At 34.9% G+C, this 9,802-nt stretch overlaps 1 long non-coding RNA gene and 1 other non-coding gene across 4 annotated transcripts; one reads left to right on the top strand and one right to left on the bottom strand.

The window, feature by feature from the left end:
- Positions 1-689: 689 nt before the first annotated feature.
- Positions 690-3,256, top strand: LOC113277858. 3 transcript variants are annotated; one of them, XR_003325176.1, is made up of 10 exons: positions 690-769; positions 1,026-1,132; positions 1,254-1,354; positions 1,446-1,502; positions 1,616-1,722; positions 1,832-1,904; positions 2,111-2,170; positions 2,251-2,529; positions 2,722-2,848; positions 2,935-3,256. It is a non-coding gene; the product is annotated as an uncharacterized LOC113277858 (long non-coding RNA). The 3 variants fall into 3 exon arrangements; XR_003325175.1 differs by lacking the exon at positions 2,111-2,170; XR_003325174.1 differs by lacking the exon at positions 2,111-2,170 and having other exon boundaries at positions 1,616-1,904.
- A 4,478-nt stretch (positions 3,257-7,734) lies between these two features.
- On the bottom strand, positions 7,735-7,806 carry TRNAP-AGG. The gene has a single exon. It is a non-coding gene; the product is annotated as a tRNA-Pro (tRNA).
- Positions 7,807-9,802: the final 1,996 nt, after the last annotated feature.

The raw sequence follows: 9,802 nt of genomic DNA, 5'->3' as shown, positions 1-9,802 counted from the left end.
GCCTGTCCACACTTTTAGCTGACTCACTATTCAGCCCATGCAGATACTCGGAAAAGCTGACTCGGTTCTCCATCTAACTTATTATCGATTTTAGCCTCTCATTGTCGTCTCTCTCTTGTTCTGCCTCGCTTACCATCTGATACCCAATTTAAATCACGTTCTTTCTCATCTCTCAGCAGAAATCATATCTATTAACTTTCTTTCTCTCGATCTCATCTCTTTCAGAAAAAAAAAAAATCATTTGATTCAAATCGTTTAAATGAAAACCTAGGTTCTTCATCATTGTCTGCTGCATCTTTTGAATGATTATCTATCAAATTGAAAACCAACATCTAACCCATAACCCTAGATTTACTTTAAACAGATGTGACGTTTCTGATGAACGAGTAGATCTGGCTTGGATGATAACATTCTCTATTATTATGGTGTTTTTAGGTTGTAGCTGTTGATATTTACGAAAGGGGGTAATCTTATTGATGTATTGGTTGCTCTAAAACTTTACTCAACGTTCTGCAATCAATTGTGGTGGTTAGTATTCTGTGATTTTTTCTTAGATTTAGGATTTTTTGAGTGAGAATATATAATCAAGCAATTGATCTTCTGTTTTTTTTTTAATTGTTATTGCGATTTTTTCTTAAATTTTTAGGGTTTTTATTACTTATTTATTTGGTTTTGTTGTGAGAGAGGAGGTGGTGGTGGTGCTGGTGGTGGTGGTTTACTGGTTTTAATGGCGTTTATGTTTAATAGCTCTGGAAAGTAAAAAATACAGGTGAGGTTTTGATTTTTCTGGGTTTTATTATGAAATTAGAAATATAGCTCCTTTTTTAGTGTTTGTAAATGGAGTTCTCTTAATTTTTCTGGATTTTGATTCAGAAATTAGAAATGAAGCTCATTTTTCTGATTTTGATAACGGGGTTCTCTTAATTTTTCTGGGTTTTGATTCATAAATTTGAAATCAAGCTTCTCGTTTCTCTGAGTTTTTATCTTGACATTGTCTGACTTTGAGTTTGGTTGGATTTATCTAGGTTATGGATGTAATGATCTATATTCAGAGTTATGTAGAGCTTGTGTTGGTCCTCTTGTTGATGTTGGTGAAAGAGTTTCTTACTTCCCTCAAGGTCAAATGGACCAAGTAAGACTCGTCATATCTAAACTGATTTTCATTCTCCATTCTTCATCCATTTTGTGTTTTTCTGGTGAAATTTTGAGCTAATTTGGTACATAATTTGGGTTTTTTTCTTTTGTTTTTATAGTTAGAAGCATTGAAAAAATAAAGAATTGGCTCAGAGAATTCTTATGCTTACTCCACCTTCAAAGATTCTTTGTCGAGTTGTTCATATCGAATTACTGGCATGTATTAGTCTTGATTCTTCTCTATATTTAGATCTTCTTTATGTTATAATGTCTAGTATGATGCTAATTGGACTTTGAACATTTTTTCCTAGGATGGACAAGAAAATGATAAGATTTATGCAAGAGTGACTTTGCAATCAGAAGATGATGTAAGGAATCAATCAATCTCTCATAGAAGTGTTTTTCCTCTTTTGTTGATTTTGTCGATTTGTATACTTATAAGCTTTTTGTTTGTTGTTTGTGTGTTTTTGTTGCATTTTAGCCGAATGAACCTAGTAGTCCTGATCCATGGACACAAGAACCACCAAGAGAGGGTGTTCAATCTTTTTGCAAGATTTTGACTGCATCTGATACTAGTACTCATGGATGGTTCTCTGTTCTTCAGAAACATGCTAATTAAAGTTTACCTCAGTTAGTAAAACTTGTTTCATTTCATTTTCACTCTTATTCTTTTGTTTTTTGTTTTCACATTCTGTAGGATATGACCCAAGCGACACCAACTCAGGAATTGATTGCAAAGGATCTTCATCGGTTTAAGCATATTTTTAGAGGTATGTTGTAGTAGTAGTAGTAGTTTATTCCAAATTTCGATAATCATAACATAAGATAATACGTTTAGAAACGAAGAACAATATATAGATATAAAAATTATTCGTGTATCACGGAAGCCCATACTTATTTGTCCATGTCCTTGCAATTAACTACTGCTGATTATTACATGGACATGTCAACCTCGACGACATTTACTTACAACTAGTTGAAGTACGTTTGTCACTTATAAGAGATTGGTTGCAGGGGATACTTTTGTTTTTCTCAGGTACCGGGGCTTTAAATTTCCAACCGTTTCTCTATCTCTTTTTAGGATTGCTTCTGATCTTTTGTTTACTTTTTGTGTAGAGAGATTAGAATGAGAATTTGCATGTTGGAGTAAGGCATCAAGCTAGGCCACAAAGCAATATGCCCTCATCTGTGATATCCAGCTAGAGAATACATCTCGGAGTGCTTTCAACAGCATCACATGCTGTAGTGACGAAAACCCTTTTCATAGTTTACAACATTTCAAGGTTGACTTATTTATGCCCTTTTATACTGCCGATTGTACCCATCTTAAGAGCTGGTCTTTCTCTTTTCGAGCATGCTTCATCCATCTTTCCTGCCACTGAACCTATCATTTGGGTAAGCTGATGGGTGTTTGCAGGATTTCAGAAATCCTTTCTATTTATTCAGTATGATTTCATTTGTTACAATTAGAGGACACATATTGCAACCGACACATCCCACTGCATCATAAATTGATAGAAATGATAATGTGGTTTCTGCTTCAGTAGTGCATGACTTCTTTTATTCTTACTTCTTATGTTTTGGAAGGTAAGGGAATAAGTAGAGATGAGGAAACCATGTTGCGAATTGTACATTGAGGAGACCCTATTTCCAACTAAAGCAATGTTTTTGTTCATGAAATTTTCAGGCTTCATGTAGAAATCAGAACCTTCATGTGAGTGTTTTACTGATCTCCTTGGTCTGAGTTCTGGAAATTTAGTTGATTAAGGTACTAAGGCTTCCACTTTTTACTGTGTCCAGGTTTGCTATGAGTACATGGCGGAGCAAGGGAATGAACTGTATGAGCTGGTAAGAAAATTTCGCGACGATAGTTCTACTAGTGATGGTGGTAGTGGTGGTGATTTTTATAGTGTTATGTTATTGTTTTCACATTTGGAACTTGAGAGATTGTAGTTTGTTGAACTTGTAAAATGAAGTTAGTTAATAATGTTCATTTAATTTCAACTTTTTTGGTAATTTTGTTGGATTGATTTGATTTTAAATGTACAGGGGTAACTTGATTTTGTTGCCTGAAATTGTACTTTGGACATGGTTTTGACCGGTCAAAACCACTATTTTTTTTGTGGTTGCAAAAATTTCGCAACTGCAGCAACCTGTTGCGACATGTCAACTTCGAGACTGTTGAAATAGTCCCGAAATTTTAACTTTGCAACAGTTCGAAACTATTGCGACCGAAAATGCGCAACTGCTTTCCATCCGTTGCAAAATATTGCAACATCGATTTTCGTAACAGTTTCTCTCTGTTGCAACCCCACTTTGCAACTGAAACACGCAGTTGCTATGACTAAAAAATGGTGTAGTGTTAGTTTGGTATGTGCAGCCAAAAATAAGTATATCCAATTGTTTGGAAGAGATATGTTCCTAAAACTTGAAGTTAATCTTTCACCCGATTTAATTAATGAACTTCTCTGTCTATACAATGTTCTTTACATGTTTGAAGATTATCTGGCTCAATTCGACAAAAACAATGTACTTTACAGCTTCAGCCGATCAGAAAAAAAAAAGTTCTTTACAACTTTAGCATGTTTATTGTTAATATAGCCGCATGCATGAGCGGATTTAAACCCTATTAGGGAACTCATAGAAGCCTTGTTCTTTCCAAATAAGTTTTGATGAGATTTGGAAGAACTCTCATCCAAATAAGTTTTGTTATACAACAAGTACAACTAAGATCAACCGTCCTCCACTTGATGTAGGTATGGGAGGAAGAATCATTGTTGGTTCTTTCAGTGGTTTAGTTTGTTTTTGCTATAACTCATGACTGTTTTGGCCCTTTTGGGGATCTAATCCATATATTTCATCCAATTACAAGAGAATACACGAACTTTTCAAGATATGAACGAGCAAAAGATGACATTATGAGCGAATTTTGTTACTTTCATTTAAGCAATGAGTACAAAGTAGTAAGAATCTTCTATCCAGACGGTATCTGTAACCCTAATGCCACTATCACAGGTTTTGATGCAGTGGTGGGTCTGGAAATTAACATTAAGGAGGTTAAAAAAAATTAAATAAATATGTAGATATTTGTGTACTAGTTCCTAAATACACGTAATAGCGGTACTTTTTTTCGTGGTGCATGCTCAAAGATGCGTTATTGGCATGAGATGAAGCTTCATCCTCAAACTTATTTTGTGAATTTAACGCATTTTGGCCTAGGAAAGGAATTGCATGATAATGGTGGTTCACGCCAGTCGGGGGATGGCTAAATGTAATTAGTAGGTCGTCTATTGTGGGACATAAGGAATATTAGAAAACGTGGCTAGTGATGAAGTAAAAATTAACGTGAAGATAATCTTTGTTAAACACTACAAAATAGAAGGCCTCTTGGGACGGCCAAAAAGTGTCCCAAGAAGCCCTAAAACCGTCCCAAGAAGCATTTGTGACGGTTTTGTGTCCGTCCCCTATTCTACCGTCACTAATACTTTTTTGTCATACTTTCTTTTAGGGACGTCCTAAAAATAGCCTTAAATTAATTATCCCGTGACCTATAGGGACGGTCAGACCATGAACGTCCCAAATAACCATCTCTAGGGACGGTTTTGAAAAAATGGCCGTCCCTAGAAGCCACCTGTTTTGTAGTGAAAGTTAAAGGAGAAATCAACCCTTCGCCTTCAGAGTTTTAAGAGGAAATGTCGAAAATGGGTGATTTTTCTCTCGGCTTTAAATATGTCAACAAACACAAGGCTCTTTTTCGGTGACATATTTTGTAAGTTAGATTTCCAATACCAGGTACATATATTTGGTACCATAAAATCCCTACAAAAACTAGTTTCATAGTTTGTATTTTTTTTCCTTTTCTTGCAGAGCATGCTCATTTTACTAGCAACAAGAGATGATTCTAAGAGATATGAATATCCCATCTGTTTGTTTTTTGGGAGAACCCAAAGTAAATAAATATTGATTAACGATATATCTGGATTTTAGAAGCTGAAGTGTTCCTGTGTTTTTTTTTTTTTTAGTTTCAGTTTTAGATGTCATTTTGAAATATTAGTATTAATAGTGGAAAAGCTATTTCTAAATATGTATTGAAAACACTTCAAAGTGTTGTCTCCAAATAAAAGAGAAAAACCTAACGGTAAACCTTAGATTCAGAAATCTCCTAACGACGGCTATTGGGTGAACCCTCCGGGGTTTACTCTGGGGTCTCACATGGGGGTGATGAACGAACAAGAGAAAGGATATAGATCTGTTTCCAGGTAGTTTTATAACTTCAGATGGCTGATTTTTATTTAGATTTCGGTTGATTCCTTTCATGGTAATTAGATTTGATCTTGTTTTTTCATGGATATTGTTTGGGACTCCTGATTCCCTTGTTTGCTTTGCTTTTGGTGATGATCGGTGGAATAAATCCCGATCTGGATTTTCTATAAAAAAGAGGAAAAAAAAATAAAAAAATCTTATGTTCTAGTTTTGATTCACCGACCTGTTGAAAACCCTTACCCTGTTTTTATCTAAAAATTAGTTTTCAAAATTACGATTTCAGATTGATTTGAAAATCCTTTTTCATATCAGATAAAAGAAAAGGAAAAGAAGAAAGAAAAAAATCCGTTTAATCTTCCTTCTTCCTGTTTGTCAAAATTTCTTCTTTAAGACTTTATCCCCTTGTTAGAGTTCAGAGTTTGTATCTTCTAGTGATTTCTATATTTGGTTGGTTTGAATTTTGTTTTGGTTCTAAAAAAAAAAAAAAAAAAAAAAAAGAAGAAAAAAAGGTTTGAGTTAATATTCATGGACGATTAATTTTACTTTCCTTGGATCTTTCTTGGTTACTTGTGAACAACCCAACTTCAATCTTCATAATCAGCCTAATTATTTTTCATCTCTTCCTTTAAATTGATAAAATTCTTGAGCTTAGCTCGGTTAAGTTGATGGAAATTAACGTATCAAACCTGGTTGACCTATCTATATCCTACCTCCTAACCTATTTGATTCCCGTTGTGCGGCCTCAGGTAAACTCTATTCCATTTTTGTTATTGTCTTAATTTGAAATAGCAATAGTTTATTTGCACTTTATTAGTAGTTCTTTGGTATTATTAAAACTTTTGTTGCTTGTTTGTTATTTCTAGCCATGTTTTACTTTTTTTTTTATTTCAGTGTATTACAGTGTTAATTTACGTATAATAGTTCACGTTTAAGTGTAATAAAGTCCAAGATTTAGCTCTTCAGTTCGGGCAGAAAAACAAAAGGAAACTCAATCTATAAGATTCACAATGGATGAAGCAGAAACAAAAGGAAATAGACTGGTAACATACGAGCAATACGCAGATACAAATTTTTGTCTAGCATCTCAGGTCAATCGCTTCGGACTCCTCTACCATCATATAAGTTATGGGCACTATTTTGTCTATCAAAAACACAACTTTTCTTGTGGAAAGCATTGACCGAAGGTCTTTTGACCTTTGACTCCGATGCAACTCCGATTTGAAGATTGTTATTCAATTTCTGTTCCAATATCATGTTACCAATATAATTGTAATTCATGAACCTTGCGGTATCTCATACCCTCTTATAATAGCCCTTTAGTTTTTTAATGAATTTCATGCTTCAAAAAAAAAAAACTTCAAAGTGTTGCACTGTCGAGCATTTTATTACTGGGCAAACCCACCAAGTTCCTCCCAGGTGCCCATTAGTTAATGATGGGCTCCTAAGTATCCGACCCATTTACTGACACCCGTTCAAATTACTTTTGACCAGTTCTTCCTCAACTTTCATTCATTTCACTCCAATAATTCTCCAGTCACACTCTTCGATATATTTGATGTTGCAGTTTCAATCTCGGAATCAATCTTCTCAGAGACATCTCAGCTTGTCACAAAAAATACCCTCTACCCTTTCGAGTAATTTGTTGCAGCTTCAAAATCCTCTCGATCGATTCCCATATCAAATGAATGGGCGTAATGTTTGTTTTCTGTGGGAATCATCACATGTACCCTGGAGGGAGATACGATCCGTGATTCTCAGCATTATGATATCTTCTCTCAAAGATGTGTTTACATCTTTTGATGTACCATCATTCAGCCCGACTCTTCGTTTCTTCACTGTATATATTTAATTTCGGGATTCAACTCTGAAGTTATAGGAGGAGATACAGAATTTTCATCAGGTATTGAGAGCGGGTCTAGACCGAGTACCATACCTGAAAACAAAAACAAAAAAAACCATCAGCCACCTTTACTAGAAATGCAAACTTTCAAAGGAGGACAACATGAACGGCCTAATGTGAGCATATCCGTTGACAATGGGTTCCAGAGACTACGTGTTTGGTTCTCAAGGGAGATATTACAAGGATATGAATTTTGGTAATGTCTTTATTTCCAACTCCATATAAAACACTTGATTCTTCTAACTCCTCTCTCTCACATACCCAAATATTTTTTTATCTTCGACAAATTAACACCTCCAGTAAAGTCTTCTTTCTGATAAGTGAGAACCTTGGAAACATGTCCACTAGTAACCCACTAGACCTAGAAGAGATCAGAAGACGCAAAAAAAAACTAAAGAATGAACAAAAAAAAACAAACTAAAAAGAATACAAAAAGTGGGGCAATCCGAGAATTGAACTCGGGACCTCTCGCACCCTAAGCGAGAATCATACCACTAGACCAATTGCCCATTGGTTGATCAAGATGCAGATAGGAAGAATAAGACTAATACATTTTATATATATATATATATATTTTATTTTTTTTAAAATTTTCTCTTTTCTATAAGTAGACATCACGTACTAGTTCTATCATTCTTGTTTGAGCAAATAATATGGCAAATAAGTAAATGCACCTAGTCCAGTGGGTGATTGGTATGATAGTGTCGTTCATTTGGGATAGAGTAGTTGAGAAATGTAAATCCAGACTTGATAGTCGGAAAAGAAGCTCTTTATCAAGGGCTGGTAAGCTTACTCTAATTAAAAGCTGCTATTAAATTTAGCCATATATTAATTCTCCCATTTTATGGCTCCTTCCTCTGTGATTCATAAGATTGAAACAATTATTAGAGATTTTCTGTGGCATAATTTAGCAGAAAAGAAAAGTTTTCATTGGTGTAAACCTTTAGAAGGTTTTCATCTAGAATTTTACTTGTACGGTAGAGAAATTTCTGAGTTGACTTCTCTTGTCTCCGTTCTCAGTAATGTATAGTTTAACCCTGAAGTAGAAGATGAAATTACTTGGGTTAGCGATAAAAGTGGTTGTTTTTCGGTCAAATCTGCATATATAAATATATATATATATATATATATATATATATATATAAACAAACGATTACATCTTGGACGCTTCTTTGGTGTCAAAGTGGGGTTTTTCTTGCGGCAACTAGTCCAATGCAAGCTCACAACTGTTGATAATCTACTGAGGAAAAATTGCAATGTAACTTCTTCCATAGGTAATCCCTGTCCTTCTTTGTGTTCTTTGTACAATCGGGTAAATGAGTCTTCTGATCATTTATTTTGGGAATGCATTTATATCCAACAAATCTGGTGTACTTTTGTGCTCGAGCCGAGACCCAATTGCCTACCTTTTTGAATTTGCTCGAGTTACACAATTCTTGGCCTGTCTATAATTCTTATGGTAAAGTTGCGTGGAAATGTGTTCGTGCAAGCATTTGTTAGAATGTCTGGCTCGAAAAAAATTCTAGATGTTTCAATGGTAAGAAAAGATGAGTCGATGTTGTTGTCACGGTGGCAACGGATAAAAATCCGTCCGATATTGGCCATATCGATAAGGTTAAGGTCAAGGGTTGGCGGATATATCTTATATCCAGTAACATCCGGCGGAACCCAAAAATTTCAATCCGATAAGGTGAAGGTTAAGCTATCGGATATCGGATTTTTTTTTCGATAAAATCCGGTTGCTGGGAACACATAAATAAATGTTGAAATTTAACAGAGTAAAGAGTTTTTGTTCAAAATGTTCAGTGTAACCTGAAAGACAAACCCACACAAACTACTCCCAGTTTCTCAGACACATCACACATGAAAAACAAACTACAAACACCCAAAAAGTCTGCAAACTAAAGTGCACAACATCAAAAAAGAAAAAACCATGTCTTCTTGTAACAGACTTAACAACAATGTTAACAGGCTAGTGATGATCTTCTTTGGCTGCCTTGTTGCATGATGCATCATTGCATCAACTTCAGTCGAGGACTTACAATGGTAAAACATGTGCTTAACACTCTCCCTTCTCATCAAATGGGTAGTTTTAAGATCCCTAAAACTATGATAGCTCATATGGACACTTTGCAAAAACAATTTTGGTGGGGTAAAGAAAAAGGTCTTTACTTCACTGGATGGAATAAGTTTATGATCACAAAAGCTTTAGGAGGATTAGGATTTAGAAACTTAGAACACTTTAATACTGCTCTTCTTTTTAAAGTTGCTTGGAGAGATTGTAATGATGAAGAGTCTCTTTGTTTCAAAATTCTTAAAGCCAAATACTCTAAAGATGGTAACTTTCTGCATCTAGATAAACTTAAGGATGACGGCTCTTGGTTATGGAGAAGTTTTTATTCTGGTTTAGAGATTATAAAACAACACATAATTTGTGATGTTAGATGTGGTACAAAAATTAGCATATGGCTAGATTGTTGGATTGTAGGTCTCTATAGCCTACTT

Source organism: Papaver somniferum, chromosome 5, assembly GCF_003573695.1.
Source record: "Papaver somniferum cultivar HN1 chromosome 5, ASM357369v1, whole genome shotgun sequence".
NCBI lineage: Eukaryota > Viridiplantae > Streptophyta > Magnoliopsida > Ranunculales > Papaveraceae > Papaver > Papaver somniferum.
The sequence above is the reverse complement of the archived record's forward strand: the minus strand, read 5'-3'. Positions and strand labels throughout refer to the sequence as shown.